This window comes from Anabas testudineus, chromosome 4 (assembly GCF_900324465.2).
Source record: "Anabas testudineus chromosome 4, fAnaTes1.2, whole genome shotgun sequence".
NCBI classification, from domain to species: Eukaryota; Metazoa; Chordata; class Actinopteri; order Anabantiformes; family Anabantidae; genus Anabas; species Anabas testudineus.
The window spans coordinates 10,596,696-10,621,236 of NC_046613.1; the positions used below are offsets into that span (position 1 = coordinate 10,596,696).

Consider the following 24,541-nt stretch of genomic DNA (forward strand, 5'->3'; position numbering starts at 1 on the left):
TGCACTGTGGTGTAGTCAATTTTATCACCAGAATGTTTTGGACCATTTCTGATGCACGTTGCCTTGCATTGCTGGAAACCTGAGGTTAGGAGATGAAGTTGTGGGCAGTGATGTTTCTATAGTGAAAACATTATTGCGGTTTTCAATTTATTGGTAAATGTGATTGCATTTAGTCTTTTAGAATGAGGTAAGTGTTTGTGTTAGCTGCTGCAGGTTGAGCAGGTGATCCATTGTCCATTGTCACAAGTAACCCTGACTGGCATCTGTGAGGAATAAGAGTGAGCTGGAATGTCTCACAGCCATCCACTGACATTTTCCTAATCACTCCATCTCATCTTTTATTACCTTGGAAAGTCGTTCTCCTCCGGGGTGCTGGCACTGCAGATGTTTCTGCTGCCTGCAGTATTGGGCATTGTGTCAGTGTCAGAATAGAGGAGAGGAGACAGACATAATATCACTGTGAGTAATATTCTCACTTTGCTCCTGGGAATTAATATTCAAGAACAGCAATTGCAACTCATAGGTCTGCAAAACTGCATTAAGAAAATGTTGCTTTGTCAAATTGTTATGCCACCCCTGAGACGGAGGATAGAATCGCTGGGCAATCCACCATGTAAGAGTTTTCTGACCAACCGCTGCACAGAGTCAGGAAAACAAACATCAGTCAGAGCAATAAAACGTGAAATCATGTGCATTTCATTGACTTAATGTCAGCGAAAATGTAGCTACAATCCCATTTTCAGTTCTACAATTTTTTCCTGTCTTGAAACACAACAACGCTCACTGGCAATACATCAGCATTCCTTCTGCTTATGGTGTCTGCTAAAACTCACTCCCTAGCAATGACTCTTTGGCCTAAAAGCTCTGTTCATATGTTTTAGTTCAAGATTCAGATGTTTTTTTTAAACAGCAACAATAAATAGCTCTTCGCAAACTGTAGCTCCAACATGAAGTTCATTCTCCAAAATGTTAATCTGACCCTCCGCTCATGGTGAGTTAGTCTTTTTGCTGTTCAAAGATAGACTCATATGTGCTGCAATCAGATGGGGATAATGTTTGATGGCGTCCTCTCTGGTGCCAATGGATTCCCTGTTTGTTATTCCTGCCTACTGTAATGTCATCATATTTCTATAAAAGGGGATGAACTTAGAGAGTGCCAGCGTAAGTCGCTATGCAGGCCTGGCCACTGTGCCTAGTTTGCTCCAAATGAGAGGTTTAAAAGAGGGGGTGGGAGGATGGGGTGCACTGCAGCGTGGGGCAACGGCTATATTTAGTCTGACCTGAGTGCCCGTGTGTAGAGGGGGCCGAGCGCAGAGACAGGTGCAGTGGCTGGTTATTATGGAAGAGCACAAGAGCCTCACAGTCAGAGGTTGATAATGGGGCCTCATCTGACACCTACCTATAGCCCTACCTCACCACCTATATTTAGCTCCAGTCCGAGACCAGTGGTTCGGGCTCAGAGCCGTGAGTGTGTTTACGTGGGCACAAGTGTTCAAATGTGTGTAGGGGCTCCAAGAAAAACAGTGGGTGTGTGGGTGGGGGTTGGACAGTGGCTCAGCTGTCTCTAGGGAGACTGGCATCTGTTTGAAGACGGCGTGCTGTGTTAACAGTGTTTGCTGAGACGATGCAGCCAATCATAGAGATGTCTCTGACCTGCAGGGTAATGCATCTCAGCATTACACAAACACGAGCCACCCTGCAGTTTGTCGTCGTCTGTAACATCTGTTGATCTGTACGAATAGAAACTGCATGGGACTTCTTTGTGTTTGCAGGCTGCTCCTAACTCACTACTGATGTTACTCTTCACTCATACTGTTTGTCAGACGAATACCTTAAAGTTGACAGAATTCTTTTAGTTTGGTTTACTCAGAGTCTAAAAGACACTGTTCAGATACAAATCATCTACTGACGAGGAAGTGAAGAAGGCTGTGTATGTGTACTCCCTCCCCCCCATCTTTTCCTGTCTTGTCTGACCCACACAGCTTGTCTCTGAACACACAACAAACACTGGCTGCCATGTATCAAGTTAGGTCCATCAAATCTGTGTCCTGCCTGTCTGTCTGCGAAAAACCAACACCCACAGGGAGAAGCTGAAAAAACAGGAGCAAGAGAGAGTTTCAGGACTGTTCAACCTTGCACTGCTCTCTGGGGCAAAAATGCTGTGTCACCATACTGAACATAATAAAAATGACATTGCTTTAACTTTCTAAAAAAGGAAAAAAGTAGTGCACTGGCAACCTGTGTCTTTACTTGTGTCTTTCCAACTGTGAGGAGGATTTTTTTAAGGACTATCTTGACATTCTGGGAAACACATGTTCCACTTTCCTGCAGAGGGTTAGATGAGAAGACTGATACCGCTTTCCTGCCTGAATCTCAGCCGGGTGCAGTGACTTCCTGGAGTCTTGTTGTGACCCTGCCAATAAAAAAGTCCAACTAGTAATGGAATAGAAAAAGCATTTACATGTTTGATATCACTTAACCAAACCAAAATGAAACTGACTGTCGTAACCTGGCTACTCATTTGCATTCTTCTGAGCTGAAAATAAAATAAATGACACAGTAAATCAAGCTGAAAGGTACATCGAGGCTCCCTACTTCAATTGTGACATTAAGATCAACTTGAATGGGAGTCAGGCAGGTTACAGGCTGGCATCAGTGTGTGAAAACAGAACGAGAGCCTCGCTCACAATGGTAATCCAAGGCGGGAAAGCGGATAACCCCTGATAACTGTAACATATTGGCTCTGCCATAATGAAATAATACCACCTGCTCCAATTGCAGACGCCCCATAGAGCAGAAGAACAGGGCGAACTCCAACCTTGGCCCTTTTCGATTTTATAGGGAAGCAGCACTGTTTTTACAGTAGAGTTTAGAAAATCGGTTTCTCATGCACTCACTGGGTTGATTTGTGCATTTCTCTCTTTCTGTTTTGTTGCCAAACAGCAAATGAGTCAGTTGGGAACACAGCATGTCATAGGAGATACCATTTTATCCAGCACTGCTGTTGGCTGCAGATTGCAACAGACCTGTTTGATGCTCCGAAAACGTGTCTTTATGCTTGTGAGGGAGGAATCTGTTGGAAGAGATTTGATTAAACTGCTGCACAAGTTGTGCTGTGTTTATTACTGTTGCTAAGTGAAGCTTCATAACCGAGGCACAGAATTTACCAGTGACCTTCAGTTGACTCATAAATTGTCAGCAGGACCCTTCACCCTGGCTACAATCCGCCCCGGAGCTCATGGGGAATGCACCATTTAAACCATTAGAGTGTAATTTGAGAGGCAGGGGCATGTAGGTGGGTGTCAGGGTTGGGGGGCGGTCAGTCATTTTTTTATGTCCTATTTCGGTTCAAAAAGCCAAGGTCACTGTCACTTGAGGGGTTTGAATGAAGGCTCTTTGCATTCTGGGTAAAAAGAGTTTGTGTCAAAATGACTGGGTGTTAGTGACGGCCCCTGGTCGAGGAGAAGGGGTAGTGAAGGGGAGGTATGAAGCTTCAGGCGGTGAAGGAGACAGAAATAGAGAGAGGTAGGAGGCTGTGCTAGAGTTTGGGGATATGCAGGCTAGTAGAGGTCTAACCCGCCCGAGGCAAAGAAAGAGATGGAACAGAGCCAAAATGATAGCGGGAGGAAGAGATGTGTCTGTGAGGGTTTTCAATTTAATCTCTGGTCACTGAATTAAATGTGGGTCTGCTTGGCAGTCTGGCATGATTGAGCAGAAAGATTTTTTAGAGTCAATTAAAAAAGCTGTAAAAAATGTATAAAAGTTCATCTGGTTTGGGGCATCTCACACTTATGCTCTTTTACAACACTCAGTAATGTAGCTTGTGTGCGACTTGAGCTGTATATGTGTTAATGTGTATGAGTACAGCGTATCTGCGTGTGCACGCTTCACATCACATTAGCTTATTCCTCTTATTCCTCTATTCTTAACATTTATATTTTTTTTTATCTGAGAAGGGCAAGAAGGGGGGAAGAATATCACAATAGGCCGATGTTAACAGTAAAAGCAATAAGAGCTGGTGCTGATCGCTGTCTTCAAGTTGTCAAAACATCTCACGATGTAATTTAAAAATAATGGAGCTTGGCTTGATTAAAAAAAAAATATATATATATATTCCTGAAGTGGAGTTTCAGTTTATAAAAAGCATTTTATAGGCAGGAGGAAAACAAGTAAATCATGAAATTTGTTTGTGGGCAGCTAAAGTATACTATTAGAGCTGCCTCAAATTAGATAAATAGACACATCTGTTGGTTTAACAGACATAAGAGACCAATTAATAGAGTGAAGCTCTGGAGTTTATTCAGTCTGTGCGTGTGAGTACATGTATTTGTTTCTGTTTACTTTATTGATTTAAAAGCCTCCAGTCCAGGCAATCAAGATTTTAAGCCTGCCATAGATTTCCTTATGTAAATCTTTTCTCACTCACTCACACACAAACAAACCAACACGCACACACACACATACACACACACAATCCAGCAGCACTGAGCAGCAGTGACTCAGGTTCTGTATCCGAACATGATTTGCCATCCTAGTTTCCTCGCCTGCAGCCTTTCCTCAGCCACAGCCAGCACCTCACCGTCCATTTATCAATCGGCATTAGGCTGTGGTAGGTAGGCAGACAGGTCAATCCACCTCCAGATGGGCTCATATTAGAGACAGCCGCTCCATCCATCTGAGCCCGAGCTATCCGCCCTCTGCCAGGATTTTACTCACTCAAGTTTAACAGCCCCCCCCCCTGACAGCGTCTGAAACATTGAATATTTTAGAAGTTAACACTGAAGAGAAGAACTTGGTGTAGAGATGCATGTACAGTACGGATAAATAAATATATAAGCCTCTAATGCATTATTCCTTCTCAAATCAGTCACATTTTTCGCACTATCACGGGCCTGTCTTCGCAGTCGCCTCCTCCCTCTTCGTCTCTCTGTTTTCCCCGAGCCCATAAAAGTTGGAGCACTTTAATAAGAAGATGAAAAGGGGGAGAGGAAGTGTGTGATGTGATGGAGATGAGAGAGATGATGAAATGGAGATAGATTGGCTGTGGAAGGCAGCCACAGGTGACAGGTCTCATCCTCTCCTCCCTCTCACCCCCCCCGAAATCTCTTTTGCAGATCCTGCATCTCCTCTCAGCCAGTTTTCTTTCTTTCGTCCTTCTCGCCGTCGTCTGTTTCTCCTCTCTTTTTCTCCTGTCCACGCATGGATATGGAACGTGCATGGTGGGGAGCAGCGCATGGATAATTAACAGTAGTGTATTAATTATGAATGAGAGCGGGTTCTGTGGGAGCCAGTGAGTGGGCCTCTCACAGAGACTCATCAATTAAACAACAGAGTTTCCCAGCCTTTTGATTAAAGATAAAGAGGAAATCAGATGATCAATAGAGACCTGTTAGAGACTGGCAGAACAGACGAACAAAATGCGAGGAAGGAACGACAGAAAAAGACAAACCGGTGAGGGAAAGGAGGTGCGACAGCCCCACTGACGCACTTCCCCTGATTTGAGCTTCATGTGACAGCATTAAAAAGTGCCTGGATGGGTTGGAAATGTGTGTGTGTGTGTGTGTATGAGACACTGGTGCATGCGTTGGCGTGTGAACGCTTCACATGACGTCAGCAGCGCGGTGGGAAAGCCTCGCGATCAGCCTGCATAAAACGTTACACTGCCCACACAGACCAAAGCCTGGACCGATGCCAAGGTGACAGCGCGCCGGAGCACCAAACCTCGCTGTCTCTTCTGGCCCTCCTTCATTCTCTGCCTCCGTCGCATGACTCTCTTTTGTTCTCCCAAGCCCTTCTCCCCACGCTTTTCTCCTCTTTCCCGTCTGTTAGTCTTCATCTTTTCTCACCTCCCGCCTTCCACCCCTCCGTGGTCAGCTGTTTAACACGTCTTCCCCCCCCTTCATCAGCAGGGTCCTGTGTCCCCCTGAGGAGATTTAGAGTTCTAACTCTATCTTTTTTTATTAATCTACACAAGAGTGAAGCTGCGATTAAAAAAGGGTCAGATTTGGCGGCGCAGCAGGAATCGCTTTCGAGCTTGAATCCCGTTGTTTCTGATGATGTTGGACGTTCAGCAGCAGGAGCGGCCACCAGGACACACACGCTCACCTAAACCCTCTTTCTCTGAACATATGGGCTTCTTGCACCGCCTCCCGCATGTTCCCCGCTCAGTAGCCTTGAAGTTGGAGCCAAGTGTGCGGTGAAAGTCCTTCTGATGGACTGGCTGTGCTGGTACTGTTAATTGACACCATGTCTGATTACACTTTTACACCATGCTCCTGTGCATTGTTGCTAGGCTCCTGTCCAACAAGCAGCCATAAAATTGGCGGACGGTGCTGTCATGCTCATCACAAATACACACACACAGGCGCACACACACACATGCACACACACATGCACTTACAGATTAAAAAACTCACAACTCATCCTTCCATCCAGGTGAAGCATGAAAGAAAATTAGCTTTCGCCCATATTTCAGGTTCAATTAATTTTACTTGCTTTTTAATTCGGCTGGGGCTGGGTGTAAACCTGCATCAGATTAATCTCCTGAGTGAAGGCAGCAGTTTGGCTCTTAGGCTAATGTGAGTAACACAATTCCACAAACACACACAGAGACAGTAATTCATACATTATTTTATACCTGAAAGATTGTCCAGCATATACTCAGATCTAAAATCTGTGCACTGTAATAACTATCAATAACACCATCAGACAGCGGGCGGATAATGTTGGGAAGAAGGAAGAATATAAAGAATGCTGTTACTTCATGAAATAGTTCTTTAAATATGTTTTTTTGCTGAAATTGCTGCATTCAGTGCTGAAATTCCTCTCTAAAATGCCTTTGTAAGAGGGATAACACTTCTATTGGAACAAAGCGAAACACCTCGAGGTGGTTCTTTGGCATTTTAATCAAAATATTTGCAGTTCTGCACAGTTCACTGTTTTCTTGCGGGTGTTTTTGCCTGCCAGGTGAATCACAACCACTGTCTCACTTGGGCAGAGGAGATGCCGAAGCCAAAAAGCGTTTGCTTGAACTCGCTCGTCAGTGTTACTTGCTTTTGCTTAAACACTTTGATATTGAAAGTAAAGTAAAGCTTTATTTAAAAAAAATCTGACCTTTCTTGTACCAGGCTGTCTCCTCGTCTTGTTTTCATAGCATCTTTGATCACTGTAACAGCATCTGGTGCATTTCGACTTACCAGATCACCTCCCACTTATAGGAAGACCAGCTAATACAAAATGAATCCCAGCATCTGGTCAGACCTGCACTTTGAGCAGCAGCTGCATATTAACATCACTGGAAGCTAAAACCAGACCCGCTTTGGTATCATGCGAACATATATTTTGTGTATTTTGAGGTTTTAAGTGTATCCTCTACCCTTCCTCTACTCCCCCAGGGCGGCAGCTCTTGGCATCCTCTTGTGCAGCAACTTGCCAGGTTACATACCATTACCCTCATTACTCAAACCACCTTCAAAGCAGTTCACTCATCAGGGCTTGAGGATAAAGGAGGCAGCCTCACTGGCCTCTTTGGGGAGATGAAGCTCAGCTCAACGAGTCAGCCAGACACTACAGCAAAGAGCATCTTTAGCCTCAGCCTAACGTCCTGGTTTACTCGTGATTGGTTATGGATTTTAGCCCTTAGTGTTTTGCTGTCTCCTTCCTAGGCAGAGATCTAAAAATTTAAAGAACTCTGACTTTTTCGCACCTTAAAAGAAAAGCTGTGATTGTTTGCTCATCCCCTCAGATAACTTTTAATGTATAATGTGGGCTCTAAACTTTTTTGTGTGGGAAGTTCGCTATCATTAGCAACTACCAACTACTTTGTGACTGGATGCATTTACAGGAAAAGATAGCCTGAGGGTTAATACTGGCCCGATAACTGTAAGAGAAAGAAAACGAGCTGGTGAGGGCTGAATGCAAGGATTTAACATGTTGTGTTTTGACTTTGTGTTTTGTTTTCACTGCTTCGTAGAATACTAATATAAATTTGAATCGACATTTGTATTGAATAGAAGATGCAAAGTGTTTTTTTTTCTTTTCAGCATTATTTATTTATTTTAATTCTATTATTATAGAATTAATTGTTATTATACGCTGGTACAGTGACATATCATTTGGCTTCTTCTTTAAGTGTCTTTAAGACAAAACAAAACTAATAATTAACATCCCTAAACACTAGCAACAGCTTATTGTTTAGGTATTTTCTCTAAAAGTAAAACTCCACAGATGTAAGGTGAAACTTTGGTGAACTCAGAACGTAGAAATTTGTTCAGCTGACCGATAGCAAGTTGGCTTGACAGCATTGACCTTTGAGACATGAAAAAATTGGCTTTGAGAAGTAAGAAAGCTATCAAAACATTGGTTTATTAACTGTGTTCTGCCCTTCAGGTTTTTTCACAGCTTCTGCCAGAGTGTAATCAGTCTAGCTAATAAGCTTTTTTAATCACAGCTTAATAGCTGTGTTGCAACTTGCAGGTTTATTTGCTCGCCAGATGCAAGCGAACCCAGCTACACTATAGGGGTCCTGAAAAAGGACCAGCTTTATACAAATGTCCTATAATGCAATGCAAGCGGCAGCCCCGCGAGAGAAACTGAAGCACAGAGTTGTTTACAGCCCCACATGAAGGAGGAATTTTAAACAAAATGAAGGATCGTTGCAATCTCGCCTTCGTTATGTCTTTAACACCATTTACTGGGAAAGAAAAAAAACGAAACAAACAAACTCGTAAAACACAAATTGCTGCCATTGTTAGTGCATCTGGTGGTGTAGGTGTCTAGTCAGAACATCTGAATGGTGTTCAACATGACACACCCCAGAACTGCAGCGAGGACAGTCACCGCGAGTGAATGCACCCTTAGTACTTACTTACAGTAAATAGTGCGCTCACTACATCACCAAGCATCAAGTAGTGTGTTTCATATATAATAGACTGTGAAAAATGCATATATGCAACGAGACAGAAACACACACACATCTTGATTTGCTATGCGAGAGTCAGTGTCTTGTTGCCATAGCGCCCATTGGCATTGAGGGACGCAGCAAGGCTTGACTCGAAAAAGTATGGAGAGTGAGACATAAAGAGGAGGAAATGTGCAGAAGAGAAATAAGTGAAAGCACAGTGAGGGGTAGATGTTGAGGTTAATTAACAACTATATAGCTTGATGTATGATAATTTAAACCTCCGTTGTCACTTCGTTCATCGTGCCTTTGTCCCTCGGTGCTTTCAGTGTTTTTCTTTCTCTGACAGATTTCTCACAGCATGACTCATTCTGATTAACACTGCGCTGCCATTTCAAAGCTCACAGAGGCTAAGACATACACAGCCTGAAACGTAGTCCTCCTCTATGTGGTCAGTAAGGAATGAGAAGTGAACTAGACTCGGCCTTATGGCAGAAAATAGCATTGTCTGATAAGGGATGTAGGAAAACTAAGTGTTATTCAGCGGCCACTTAGGATGAGTAAAAATGGAGGCTCAGGTTGTGATGACTGTCCTTATCCTGCCACGACCCAAACTGTTTCAGCTAGAGAGCACGGCATTACCACACTGCTGGCAAGGCTGCCTTTCCTTTTGTCTCTAGCCGTTCCAATCCATCCCCCGATTTTCTTTTTTTTATTTTCTCCTGTCATCTCACTCTGACTCTAAAATTCATTTATGTGTTCTTTCTCTCGCTCTCCACTCTCTGTCTTTGTTCGCTCTCTAAATTTTCTTTATTATTTTCTTTCTTTCTTTATTTTTTAATCTCTCTTTTCATCCTCACCTCTACAGTAGATGGATATCAATTTTCCGACTCTTTTTCTGTCGTCCTTTCAAAAATGGTTCCAGGCCTGACAGCTGCCTTTCAGTTGTATGCAATGTTTCCATGCAGTGTTTCCATGCTGGCTGCAGATGGATAAGCACGACTCGAGTATTGCATAAATAGAGTTACTGTATGTCTTTATCACGGCTTCATTAGCACTGATTATACCACTACATATTTCCTGTGCTGGAAATCCTGTTCTGATATCATAGCACTGTAGCCTGAGAATGATTTTGCAATAAATATTTTAGGGAAATAGCTGTTTCATCAATTGTAGTGTTACACTGGGGTTATTGCTGGGAAAAGGGAAACATCTCTCAAAAGACATCCAGCTGGGCATGAAGCATGAGCTATCAGATGGTCACACTGGTTTTTAGCAAACAATTATAGCCAAACCTGGAAGAGGCAGATGGCAAGGTCATTGCCAAACATAGATTACAGATCAATATGGTTCACCTGCCATGCTTCCCTTAGATCGTCCTGTGCACACATGGTACACTTCATTTGCTTACTTTCAGTTTAGTTTAAAATTTAAGGACAGCGCTAAGTTGAAAAGTCAGGGAATCACCAAAGTTGAGGGAAAATAGATATATGTACCAAATTTTATCACATAATTCTCTACACTACAGTAACGCTACCAGAATAGGAACAGTGAGTACATGCTCTCTACACACAATTTCATGGCCATGCATCCAGTAATTGTTCAGATATCTTTACTGCAAAGCAGCTAGTGAGTTTTCCATATTCATCAGTTACTTCAACCAGATATGTTGTTTTTCTAGCATGTACTTTGATGATTAGGATGTTATCCATCATAATAATTTACCCAAACTATGAAACAATCACGCAAATTATAAAAAAAAGTCTGGATACTCTTCTTCTCCTAGAATTTTGAGTTTGTGTCAGAGCTGCACTTTGTGATATTAATACTAGAGGTTATGTTCAGCCATCACACTGAATTTACGTCAAGAAACTATAAACGCATCCATTGTTCCAGATGCAAGGTAGGTCTTTATAAAACTGTAATTTCAGTTGTTAGAACTAAATAATACCAGCCTTCATGGTCTGAGGCTGGACGCCTTTGTTGATCAGCAAACCAAGCTGAACACTGGCGAGGCAATATTGAATATTTCTCACATGGCCACAAAGGACAGGGAGCATGGGAGAGAGCCACACAAAGAGAGAGAGAGAGAGAGAGAGAGAGAAAGGGAAAGCTGGGGCCTAACAAAGTGGCCTGAGGGCATCTTTGCTGCAGTGAAACCCTGGAGATCTGTCAATAAACAGGCAGGTTGTTGTTGCAGGATCAATTCAGGCCCCGAGCATTGCTTCACTTCTAATTGCCATATGCACATGACAGCACAGCACATGCTCTTTACTTTCATGTGTGCCAAAATCTTTACCGCACTTCTCACATGTGCTTTTAGCTGAACAGGACATGTTTTCATTTTCAGGCAGGCAGTGTTTTGTACTGCATGAGGAATCATTAAAACCTCACACTACGGCGTAACTGTACTTTTATGTAAGGTTTTGCTTGAAAAGCTCCTTCCTAAATGAGCAGCTGCTACTTTGTAATTTGTTTTTCAGTGGTTTCCTTTTTCACATTGCTGCAGATGAATGGCCACAGGTACAGCGGAAAGCTTGGTAAAACAGAAAAGTATCAGCACCACGGTGACATATTTTACAGCAGTTTAACGGCAGAGGAATAATCAACCAGACAAACATATATGTGCAATGTTGCCTTGTAGCGTATGTTCAGGCAGGAACATTAACATGTGCAGCACAGATCACAGCTGCTGCTATCTGCTGTTCAGTGACCAGCTGAAATGAACTCGTTCATTATTCAATCTATGCTAATTTGTGGATTATTTGTTGCCATTACCACTTAAACATATGATGTATCACACATTTGCATCTATATATACTGTGGTGTTGTTATTTTTGCAGCTGAACAGCAGTATCACGACTCTCTGAATGGACCCTTAAAAAAACACATTTAACCACTTTATCTTCCTCACTAATAAACAATTTCAAGAATGTCTGTAAATGTATTTGTGTCAGTCACATTCAAACAGAGAGGGGCTCAGTTCCTAGACTAGTCCAGGATACAGTCATTGTAGTAAGTGGCCTCTACAGTCTAGAAAGCAGTGCAGCCTGTGGCCATGTTGTGTTTGGGAGCGTTTTTGTTAAAGAACTACAGCTTTTTGTGTGTCCTCCTACACCCACTGAATGCATCGCATTTACATTTGCTCGGGGCTGTTCGGAATCACTCTTGAAAATGTGGGAAACTTTAGCAGAAGTAGATCAAGATGGTCTTAAGGAAAGTGGATACATGCAAATTGCTTCATCACAACACAGCTCCTGGAACACACTGAACATCACAGATTGAGGATATACAACTCTGTAAGAGTATCCAAAGGAGGAATTTTCTTTTTATGCACAATTGTAAAACAATTCCCTAAAGCATTCCCCGTGTTTTTGGGGTAAACTTAGAATCCAACAGTATTTGTTAGGATATTACGACAGGATAAGCATGGAGAGATTCTGGCAAAACCAAGCTGGTCAATTTTCTCAGTGATTTCTTGTTTGTCCTGAGTATTTTTTAATGGCAGCTTCTGTCAACAGCTGCAGCAGGGGGTGAGTCTCCCGTCTGTTTGGCCCTGTTGGTCAAAAGCCCAGAGAAAGACCAATCACTGGACGAGCCACTTACCCTGTTATTCAGAGAACAAAATAATGTCTGTAGCTACCAATCTGCTGGAGTGGAAGGAGCACAAAGGATCTGTGTACCAGACCAGTGCTTTTAATGGGGAGCTGAGAGAGACAGCTGATGGAGCTGTGTGTTGGATTCTTGTTTTTGTTATGTGAGATTTAAAAGGCCCAGATGAGCTGCTTCATTCCTCTCCACTGACTTCATGACAGGTAACACAGAGAGAATAGCTCCACTACACAGCCTTTCAACTTCCAACACATCCTCGAGCATGTACTCCAACCTTCATAATCAATGCAACGAATGTCCTGCATGCCTTACCTGAGCTGCTCCTCTGTAAATGCTTTCCTCGTGTTCGTTCCATAACGTGTAAGTGAGACCTCACAGACATATTTCTCTGAGGTTGTTATTTTGTCTCTGGTTTTATTGAATTAATTTGACAACCTGAGCGGGGCCCATTGACTATCAAGGGAAATGGCTTTTATTGATTTGATCCGCTCCATGAGAGGCCAGGTACTAAATGACATTGTTGATCATAAACCGATGAGGAGGCTCGAGTCTGAGCTTGTTTTATGCAAATAGGAATGGATGTTACGGGGGTGACTGAGCAGAGTAAAACCTATTGAGATGTTGTCTTTGAAGTGTGTCATGTCGATGCATTTATTTTTAAGTGCAACACAACGGATGGAGGCCAAGGCCATGGGGTAAAATAAAGAAAAGAAGCTGTCAACCATAACACGTTCTCCTTTGACCGTGTGCCTGAGTCATTCAGGTCAATGAAGCAGCATCTCTTTTAATTTGTGTCTCGGCTTCACCTCATTGTTTAATAAAGCTAATGGGCCTCTTTTGTGCCTGCACCCTACACACGTGGAGCTATTGAGTGGAGCACTCACCACACTTCTTCATGGACTCCTACTTTTCTAATTTACCCTCCATGTCGCCCTTTCACTCTACTCACTTGTCGTCTGTCTCACCATTGTTATCACTGTCTGCACTGAGATGACCACCTCCCTTTATTCCCCCTCCCCATGAATTATGACTGGGCGCCAGGGTAGAAATCTCCTTAGGAACCGTCTGTGTAAACATATAACTGCTATATCTCTCTCTCTGCACAACTTTCCTCTTACCATCTTTGCCATCCTCACTTCCTCTTTTTCTCTGCCCTTCAGCTTTCAAAGCTTGTTCTCTAAAACTCCTGTGAAACTCATCCAGCATCCCACAGCCACCCACCCTGCTCCAGTCACCATAACCAAATCCACTTTAACACGGGCACAAACAGATCCCAAAGCTTCATAGCAGAGAGGCAGGAGAGGAGTGGAGGGTGACAGGAGGAGGGGAAAGAAAAGGGCAATAAAATGTCAGGCTGGTGGGTATAAGTGAGATATCTTCACTGGGGCCTTCTAAATAAACCATCCAGCCTTTAGTCTCTTTAATCCCATCAGTCTAACCCGGCGGGGGGGGGGAGAGATGCATTAAAATGTAGGAGCAAAAAGAAAGACATGATTTGTTGTGTTGGGATGAGAGCGCGAGCAAGAACAGGAGGAGAAGGAGAGGAATGTGAGATAAATACTATGAGGTAGAGGTGGAGATACAGGGTTTGACACGAGCGAAGACAGATTGGAGAGAATAGATGCAGATAGAGACGGAGACACAGGGAGTGAGAGCAAGAAAGATAGAGACGTATATGGCTGAGCTGGCAGCCTCCTTCACTGATTAACATGCTTCTCAGACACGGAGAGAGGGATCAAACTTGCACACAGCCAAGCCTGGGAGTTATGCCTGCATTGCAATGATAGAATGTATACAGTATAAATATATATGCGCGGGCGCGTGTGTGTTTATTTCTTACTGTTTGTTTGTTTAGGTTTGGGTGTACTCCTCAACACACTTGCAGGAATGTGTCTTTGTTCACATCTGCCTTGTGTGGTGTTCACAGCTGGATACGTCTGTCGATTGACACCACAGTGAGTGAGCCTGCTTGTGTGTGTGTGTGTGTGTCTATATACCACATAAGATCTGACATTCAAAGCAACAGGAGACATAATGCAGAAAAGGGATCCAAGAGTTACTGTGGTGCGTGAACTTGTATTGAAAGGGATACAGGTGGAATTTATCTGACTAAATTGGATGAGCAAGCGGCTGATTTGTGGTGACAGAAGATAGAACAGGAAAGGGAAAAGAGGGTGAGAGGAAGAAGGACGGGTAGAGAGATGCATGTTTGAGTCTGGGATGCTGATAGTATACTGAGAATGAGCATTCACAGCTATGGCTAAGCTGCATGTGGATGTGAGTGTCAGTGTGAAATCAAAAGTCTGGGGACTTGCAGGTACACTTTTCTATTTTTGCTATTGTCAGCCTCAGTCTGTTGGCCTTCCACTAAGAGAAGATACTGTGCCTCCCTGCCTTTGTCAAGAAAAAGTAAATTGCTTTTAGATATTCTGTGTGTGTGACGGGGGCATTCAAAGTGAAATGTTTGGCAGGATAATTTTCCTGTGAAATTTGCCATTATAAATAAAATATCAGGAAGGACATATTGTTCCTGAATGTCATATACACCCGTTTGTGGCTCATATAGGGATTCTGCACACAGTGAATAATTTCACCATCTGCTTTGTAGGGAATACGCTGATAATGACAGTAGAAAGCAGGCAATGTTTTCATCTGGTATAGCTTTTTGCACTGTGCAGGGAGGGATGGTAAGGGGAAGGTACAATAGATAAACAGCACTAGCATACAGAGATGTCACTGTGAAGCCCCAAATGTATACAGTTCTCCCTGTTCCTTCTGCCTCACTATCTACCGCTCCTGTTGACTCTTTTCTCCTAGAAACCAGAATCGCTTAGATAGACAATTTCACGCTGCCTCTGCCCTTATTCAGAAGTATCTATGTATTGTACCATCTGACCTTGTAAATGCTTTGTTCAACCACTTCATGTGGTGTTCAAGAAAAAAGACCACTGTTTTGGGCCACCTGTTATTCTTCATGGCAACCTGCCAATGCTGCAATTTTAAGGAGTAGTTCAAAATTCTGGGAAACACACTTCTTTGCTTTCTTGCCAAGAGTTAGATGAGGATGCTCAACTGCCTGCCTCTTAAATAATTCACTAAACATCAACCAGTTGGTTGGCTTAACTTAGTGTAAAGACTGACAACAACAAGGCAAAGCAGCATCAAAGCTGCCTTCCATCTCCATTCAAGCTCACAAATTAATATGTTGTGCTTTGTTTGGTTTAGGACGGGTTGGGTGCCGGACTATTTCTTGGCACAGTGCAGTGATTTTAACTGCAGTAAGTCTTGTCTTGTTGGAGAATGAAGTGCTCCAGACCAATGAATAGGTCAGCACACAACCCTTTGTAAAACCACAAACTTTTTGCACAAATTAAAACTAAAGAGATGTAAATTTTACTCAGCTTTAGGTGATGTTACTGATTTGCAGCGTCACTGTTAAACATTTCCAGTCTTTATGCAATACTATCAACCATCTCCTCATAAATATTTCATATTTAACTAACATCTAGAAAGTATCTTCTCTTCACAAGAAAAAGGTTTAGTGCACTTTATACATATATAATAATACACAATACACTTAATACACAATAATCCAACTGTATTGTGTAATTTGGTATATGGTAATAGTGCTTAACATCTCATCTACACTAGCTAATCGGCCAGTTTAAATAAGTCCAATATCTTCTGGTTTGATAATAGCACATTTAGGAATAGGAGTCAAGTCAAAGATCAGTGACAAAGCAGGAGAGTAATATTATATCTTAGTCTTACTAATAATGACTTGGTCAGCTCTAAGTACACAACAGTGTTTTTCCTTTGTTTTTTATTAATAAAAAGTGAAAAGAGGATTAAAAATATCAGGAAAAAAATCTCTCCACAAATGAACTATTTCAAGTTTTATTTACTTGTTCTCCTGTTTTTCTTGATGCTTTAACCAGACGCTTGTAAACTGTCAGACAATAACTTGTTGCCATTACAATAAATCCACCTCTCCTGCTCCTGATTCACAAGCAAGAAGGGCAAACACTCTCTGAATGGGAACATATTGCCCTGCTGAGTTACTCCTGTGCATTTACACAAGATAATACATGTCCTTAGGGGATTTTCAGCTGAATAATCTCATCAAGAGGAGTTCTGCCATTCTGCAGAACCCCTTATTGCCATTAGAAAGGTTTCTGTATTATTTATAACCGTGCTAGAGACACTCTCTTTGTGTGTTTTCCTTTCCTTGGCTCTATGGAGCCTCCAGCCAGTGATGGATAGAGTTGCTTTTAGCGTCTTAGAGTATGTTTTCTTTTCATTTTTACTGCACTGTAACTGAGTTCCTCCTACATGGATCATCTGAGTGTGATTTATGGCCTTGGCCCCTGATCCTTGCCCCGGTAATGATGGTTGTAAACTGGTGGGAAGTCAAAGGTCAAGCCCATCTCCGCTGTTGCTCTGTGACATGATGTTTCTCCTTGTCTCACATGTTTTTATGACCAAGATCAAACTCAGAACTGTTCAAAAAGTATGTTAGAGAAATAAAAGACAAGCATTATACAGGAAAAAAGATTTATCTCAGTGCTTCCTCTTGGAGAGTCTTCGTCCTGAAGGGCAGACCTATAATTAACCTGCAGACTCATGGCGACAATGCTGCAAAGTCTTTGTTCCCCTCCTTCTAAATTGCAATTATATTAGCTCTGACTCATGGTGTCAGAAATTTTGAGGACTGTGAAGGTTAATGACAGTGACACATCTGTAGGAAAACTCCAGTATTACTAAAAGATATCCATTCATCAACACGAAGCTATTACAGGTATTATATTACTGTTCTGTCATTCAACGTTCTTTAGTTGGGCTACCTCTAGCCTGGTAATGGGAGCACATCCACTGCAGAGAGAAAGAGTCAAAGATTGTCTTAGACTAGCACCAACCTTTAAATCCCTAGAAATTATAGATCCATTAGGCACATGGTGCTGTGTAAAAATGATACTGTACTAACTGATGTAGCTGCCCCGCTGTCAGGTAACAGAGACAGCAGACATGTTTCCCTCGTCTGATTCTGATAAAAGAAAAGTGTTATAGAAATGTTTGACCTATTGCACATGCTGCATATACTTGCCACTACATAAATCCACGTTGTTTCTCTGTTCATGGGAAAATCAGTGTTCAGTGCATAAAGGTCACTCTTCATTTTTCATTTACTGTGCACTCCCCTTTTCTCTTTTGCTCTCTCTTGTGCTCTCTCTCTCTCTTTAAATGTATGTGTTGTTGAGGCTCTGGGATTTCATGGCGATGCAAATATCTAGTAAACAGACCCTGGGTCACTCGAGTCCCAAGCAAAGGGAAGAAATCATGTGTGCTTTTTTCTGCAGTAGCTGAGGGAATTCCTACTTGTTTTTACACTCGGCCTGAGAGCGACAGAGGGGGAAAGCTGTGGTTTTGCTTAAGTGAAGGCACAATGCCCAGAAGAGATGTGTTTGTCACTTTGTTGTGTGCGCATATGTGTGCACAGTATATACAGAATGTCCTTATGAATATGTGCATCAATATTAGAGCAGATTTAAGGTGTTTTTGTGGAAATCAAAGTTTATTCATAAACAATAGAACCTTTTTCTTCAAGCAGATCTGCAAACCAACAAGTACATTCAGATACAATTCCCATATAACCACTACAACTAAACTAATCAAAACCACTGAGGAGAACAAATGTTCTCATAAGCTTTTTAATGTTGGTAATGTTGGAGCACATCTAACACAATCTGGCATGATAGACTATAAAAACCAAAATATGTTTTGTCGACTTCTGAGGGCCTGCGCCAGATAGTGTGAGGTCTGATAACAAGATGTGAGGTCTGTGAAATAAGCAGGTCAGAAATTTTGGGGCCATTTGAGGTTTATGGACAAGAAGTAAAAGTTTGGGTAAACTCTGAAACTAACTGGAAACTGGCAGAGATCTGACATCAAAGTGTGATGTGATCTGCCAGGACTCTGCAACGGCCTTTTGAATTTATGTTGCTGTATACTCCACCAGTCTTAAAACATGTGACATGACCATGTTGGTTAACCTCAATATCTATGTCCAGTGGTAACATTCATTTCTAATGTCACAATTAATGTATCGTTTTTGTAGTTTTGTACTTTTTGTTTTGTAAGGCAGAGAGTAAGGAGTAGTGGTCAGAAATGAATTTGCTTGTAGCAGAGCGTCTTTTTCACAGAATCTTTTCACAGATCTGCAATTAAGACATTTTTATTAACCATAATTATGACACTTTCCTGACCTTAACAAAGTGTTTGAGTTGGCATTGAATATAACTCTAGCTTTTGAATATTGGCCACTCTTATCTGGAGATAATGTTGAACCTACGCAAAATAAGTGCGAGCACATTTTACTGTGTCTATAAAGAAACATTTCACTTTAATTTTAGGTTGTTGTTTTGCATGGAACTGTAACTCGAGGACATAAGATCATAATCAACAATAGCACAAAGCTTTATGACCTTTGTGGTACTTCCAGGGAGAGGCTAATGAGATTATGTTTTCTGCCAATAATAGGAATTTTGGTTTTGCCTTTGCTGAGTTGCAGGACGTTGTGGCACATCCAGCTAATTATGTCTTTGATGTACTCAGCCAGCATCTTCAAAAGTATAAGGTTTCCTTTGCACAAGGATAGATACTGTATAACAGTGTCTCATCAGCATAATTATGGCAATTAAGGCTGTGTTTCCACATCATGTGGCCTAGAGACAACATGTGAAAGCTGAACTGCAATGGACCGAGAATTGACCTCTGAGGGACTCCACTTTCCCACACACAGAAAATGACATCTTTTAGATAAGTTGCAAACTAGGCTAGTACTGAGCCAGAAGGTCCTTCCCACTCTTGGCTCAGTGTGGAGACCTGGCTGTGCTCTGTGCTCTCCCTCTCTCTGTGTCTCTGTCTTTCTGCCTCCTTCATTCCGGACATTCTTTGGCTTCACTCTCTATATATCCGGTGAGACTCCCCCTCTTTGTTTGAATGCCTTACTTGTCCCTCTTCTACCTCTGTTTTTCTTCATCATTCCCTATAGTGCATTTTTTCTTTGTCCTGCCGTTGTCTTCTCCACACTCTCTCACTTCAGTTTTTATAGCCTGCTGTGTTCATTTCCATCTTTGCTTTGAATCCTGCCTTTCAGCTATCCATCTCACATCTTATTCTTTATTCTCGTCCCTTCTCACATTTGAGGGATTGAAGGAGATCCCACTAGGCTATCACTTGTCATTGATTCTATATACTCCATAAAGCAGCCTCTCCTATCTCACTAAAATAACAATTAGATCAGTCTCTGGTAAATCTATAGAGCATCTTTATCTGCATAACGTAAATAGAACAATCATAAAATCCCCACAATGCTTACTGTACTTTATATCTTTCCTCTACAGTCTTGTGTACTCAGCTCTGAAGGCCATCTTGGTTATCTGAAAAAATAAAAGCGGGACAAGTGGTGCTCACCCCTGTGCCTGTGGCAAAGGCATATTTCTTTAAACATTAAAGCATCTTAAAAGGTGTTTTAAGGAGGCTCAAAGTCTTTTGGTACTTTTAGTGTTTCGCCTCTACAATAACAAAGGTTGTTAGAGCTTGACATTTCTCTGGTTGTTGTTGGCCCCCTTCCAGTATTATCTGTTTTTACAGAGCATTATTGTAAACTGTGAATTGAATTGAATTAAAAGAAGAGTCTGGTAGCATTACTTAATCTTCAACTATCTTTTAATCTTAAAATATTAAGTCCAATAGTAATTCGTTTTACACCTTAGTTTTTCTGCTCCATTATAACAAATGGTATTTTTTTTATAATCTGCAAAATGTACACTCACTACTACACTAATGTCTTCTGTCTACCATGTGGTGTGTGGTGCATGTTGTGTAGCCTACAGTTTGTCCATCAGAACTTTGCATAGCACTGAAAACTATCTATTTTAGATAGAAATTAGGGTCATGAGAGCATTAAATGTGAACCTAAACAGTAAACATGTGGGCTGAGAAGCAGACACATAGGTAGATGTGTAATCGTTGACTAGTGTAGCTATGCAATACCTGCAAATTATATAAGAAACAGGAAGAGAAAAAAATGGTGCACAGAAAAATATAATTTCCCTTGTAAAATGATGATAAATGGATTTGAGTGGAAATGGACCGTGATTGTGTTCATTCTCGTTCTCCTTGTGAGCTTTTGAAGCTGGGCAACCAATGTGAAAACGGATTATATCAAACCATAGCTTGAGTACTGTGTTCTACCAGTAGCAACACTTCTGCAAAATACTTGACAACCACTTTGAAATATTTGAATCATAAATACCCCTACTACCAATACTGTGTCCCCATTAATGGTGCTCATTGTCATTACTGTTTTCCCTATATAAAGGGCATAATCTTGGTTTTCGTTTGACCACTTCAACTGATTTTTAGAACAAGTACTTCACCGCTTTGTAAAGGAAACACATTGACAACGTGCACTGACAAAACTGGGGCTCAGGGAGAGCAAGACAGAAACCGAGATGTAACAAGATGGTGAAACGGAGAGAGAATGGAGAGAGGCGAGAGCGATAGCCATGGCAACTGTAATAAGCGACAAAAACATTTCGGAGCATATTACTTCATTTGATTAGGTGTTCTATTTGCATGCAAAGTATCTAAACTCTTGCAGCACAGGGTCACTGTCTCTGTATAACCAGCCTCCAATTCCACATTGCCGGCATTCTTCACTTCGCCATCCAACTATTTCATTTTCTCTTTTAGGCCTTTGTTGTTTAGCCTGACTTGACTCTTCTGTATCAGAACAGTATCACTCCTCAATAGGGCTTTGTTGAAGACACTACACATTATCAATGTGCTGGTGATTTGTTAACTAAGTTGGCCACAGTGGTGATCATTAGTGTAGATGCTGGACACCATCAACTCTACATAAGAATGATCACCACTGTGAGATAGATAGCATCTTCCACACCCAATCTCCGCCCACCTTTTAAGCAGCTAAATGACCTCTTAATAACTTTATTGGAGAAAGTGCACCAAAACACAAACTGATCTGCAGCTGAAGACTGATAAATGAACAAGACGGTGTCAATTCTGTTGAATCAAGAGGAGAATAGCGGTGGGTTGATGAGTCCTTATTTACCAACAGAAGATAAAAGAAAGTTGGAGTGGATGAAGTGTTAAAGCTCGGTCTGTTTCAGTCGACCAATCATTTGCATGTCTTTCTCCACTGTCGTCACTCACCATATATACAGCATTTGTTTGCCACAACCCTGGAAACAAGAGTCTCCACAATGAAAGAACTGAAACCATAGTTAGTTAGTAGTTAGTCCATGACGCCCACACAATGTGCCACCTTTAATATGAATTCACTAACATTTATTGCCTTTTCAGCTTTAAACATGAAGTGCTATAGCACCCTGGGGTTGCATATTTTGCTTTAGTATCTCCTCCAAAAAGCAAAACCTAAATGTGACTTGCCTCGTTCAATGATAATGGCATACTACTGTACAGCTTGTGCCACACAGTGAGGCTTGTGAATGGAGCCGACTGCAGCCATTTGTCATAATTACAGAGATGCTTTGGCTCAAAACCACTTGCAGGCCCAGACACACACAATTCGCAGACATACGCACTCACTTTAATACTTGTGTATCTACTTATTCTGCTGTCCCATGAAATTGTATAGCCCAGGGTGTGTAATTATACTAATCGAATGCGTACTGCCTGACATTTATTCATACATTATTAATAGCAAAAACAATAGAATCTCTGATTGGATATACTGACTTCCTGACTTCTCATCTTCTCTCTCTCTCCGTTTCTCACATATCTCTTACTCCATCTCTCTCTCTACCCCGTGACCTCCTTTCTTCTCTCTGTGACTCTTTATCCTTCACCTCCTGTAATTTGGCTTGTGGGTGTTGAGTAATTAGCATGCCTCCCACTTTTAGTCTGATGTCAGAGCAGGGAATTCGAGAAATGCCCCATAAAGATTATGCGTCCTGATAAGGTTATGTCTGGGACTCCATTAAAGAGATGGGCTACACAATGGCTGTTTGTACCCTTGGGGGAGAGAGGGAGCATGTGAGAGAGAAAGAAAGCTAGTTGTAAAGGAAACTGATTCCATAAAAACACTATACACTATAATGTACATCAGAGAGTCGGCTTTACTTGTTCATTTTTACTTTTTTCTGCACTTAATTGGATTTTAATCAACATTAATATTTCGGTATTTCCTTTTGGTTTGGGGTGATTAATCATAAGTTAGATCTCTTATTTCCGATTCAGGGAAATTAGGCAATTAAAGCAAGACTGTGTAAGTTCATAAAGAAGAAAACAGTTCTTCTTGCAAGTAAACCACCAACAGTCTTGCTTGGTTCAGTACACTCAGATGTTTATCCTCATTAGTGATATTTGCATAAGCATGACCAATAATTCATGGTGATTAATGTTATTTAACTTTAGATGGATGTTGGTGTGTCACTTACATTAATGAGGAAATAGCTTGACTTAATGGCTCTTTGTGTAACAATGTTCATTACAATCCACTAAAGTGTCAGTTTCCCCAATTGTTGGTTTTGTTGTAGCATGTAACAAACAAACAAACAAACATATAGTATAACATGATTCTCCCAATGTTTCCTGCCCACCTCTTCAGTATCGGTGTCAAATAATTAGATGAAGGCTAAAAGTGACTTACTCAGTTTGGCTTCACTGTCTTCCCTAAAGCCCTGAGCTCAAACCCATCTGACACTTTCTGTGTGAGCTGAAACATTTGATATCTGTGCCCAAACTCATGATCTTGTGGCTGAATGGGAACAAATCCCTGCAGCTAGGTTCCCTCACCGGAGTGAAAGCTGTTATAGCAGCAGATTAATGAGGATTAGTTTAAAAAAAATCACATATGGGTGTAATGTTTCCACATAGATCCACACATTTTAATGAGCGTTTATCACATTGATTTGATTTCATCATACGTCAAGTTTTATTATATTTACTATATGAATTAATCAAAAAAAATGTAGTTCAATGTAGCTCAGGCTGACACAGAAAGGAGGGGTGGATACCGTACATTCGGCAAAGTGTTTCTTTTACACATGTGCATCTGTGACCACAGTAAAATGCTTATCGTTTTGCATAAAAAATCCAACCTTGGTTATTCAAATTTGACATTTTTCAATTGTGCATGGCTGAAAGAGCTGCCAAAATGTTTTGTGTTTGCAGCACTGAGGATGAAAGGCCTCTCCACTGGATTTTCAAAGCAAATTACCCGTTGTTGCATTCAACATTAAGATAGCAACAAGATCAAAGTGGAGTTAAGGGGTTTTGTAAATTACAGTGCGTTTGTGAAATTTCAATGACACATAATTTCTTGCCAAGATCGAATGGAGAAAAAAAAAAAAGATAGATTGTCACGGATGAGTCAGAGCTCAAGATAACCTGCATAGAAGTGCAAGTGTTGGAGACACATTAAAATCCACCACATATGTGCTACAGCAGCACAGAGGCCGACCCAATCATGCCAACGATCTGAGGTTTGTGATTGCAGTCAGTCAGGATTCTGTGAGCTTCTGTCCTACATGGTTAAGTGCCTCAGCCATTTTCTAGATGCATCATGTAGGGTAACTTAATTTGGGCATCATTTGTATTTCAACATGAATCACATTTGAGATCTGTGTGCGCCTTGGCACTGCCTGATGAAAAATACTTTCTGTTTAGCTCCTCCGACAGAGAGGTGATTTGCGTCGCTGGCAAGCATTTAATTTAAGTAAACTCCACTTCACTTTCTCTCTTTCATATTCTGTGTAACGCTTGACATCTGGAGTGTTATTGATCCTTACGCTCACTCTCTGCCTACATCTTGCCTTCCGGCTTGCCCAAGAAGTCGACCCCTGCTCTCGTCTGTAGGCCTCTTTTCTCGCCTCTTTCAGATGTGTGTCATGGGTGGCGTGATGTTTGATGTGGTGATGTTACGCCACAGTGATCTGGCTGCATTAAGAGCCAACTGGACACTTCCCCCTCAAAGGATGACTT

At 41.6% G+C, this 24,541-nt stretch overlaps 1 protein-coding gene across 2 annotated transcripts in view; it reads left to right on the plus strand.

Annotated features, from left to right (window-relative positions):
* Positions 1 to 24,541, plus strand: part of sema6bb (sema domain, transmembrane domain (TM), and cytoplasmic domain, (semaphorin) 6Bb) — a 111,123-nt gene that overhangs the window by 27,789 nt on the left and 58,793 nt on the right. The window contains exon 1 of one of the 2 annotated variants that reach the window (XM_026346060.1): positions 12,657 to 12,714. The exons of the other annotated variant lie outside the window; for it this stretch is intronic. The gene's annotated coding sequence lies outside the window, so the exon portion shown is untranslated. Of the gene's footprint in view, positions 1 to 12,656; positions 12,715 to 24,541 lie in introns of those variants that run through there. 2 annotated transcript variants of the gene reach the window in all.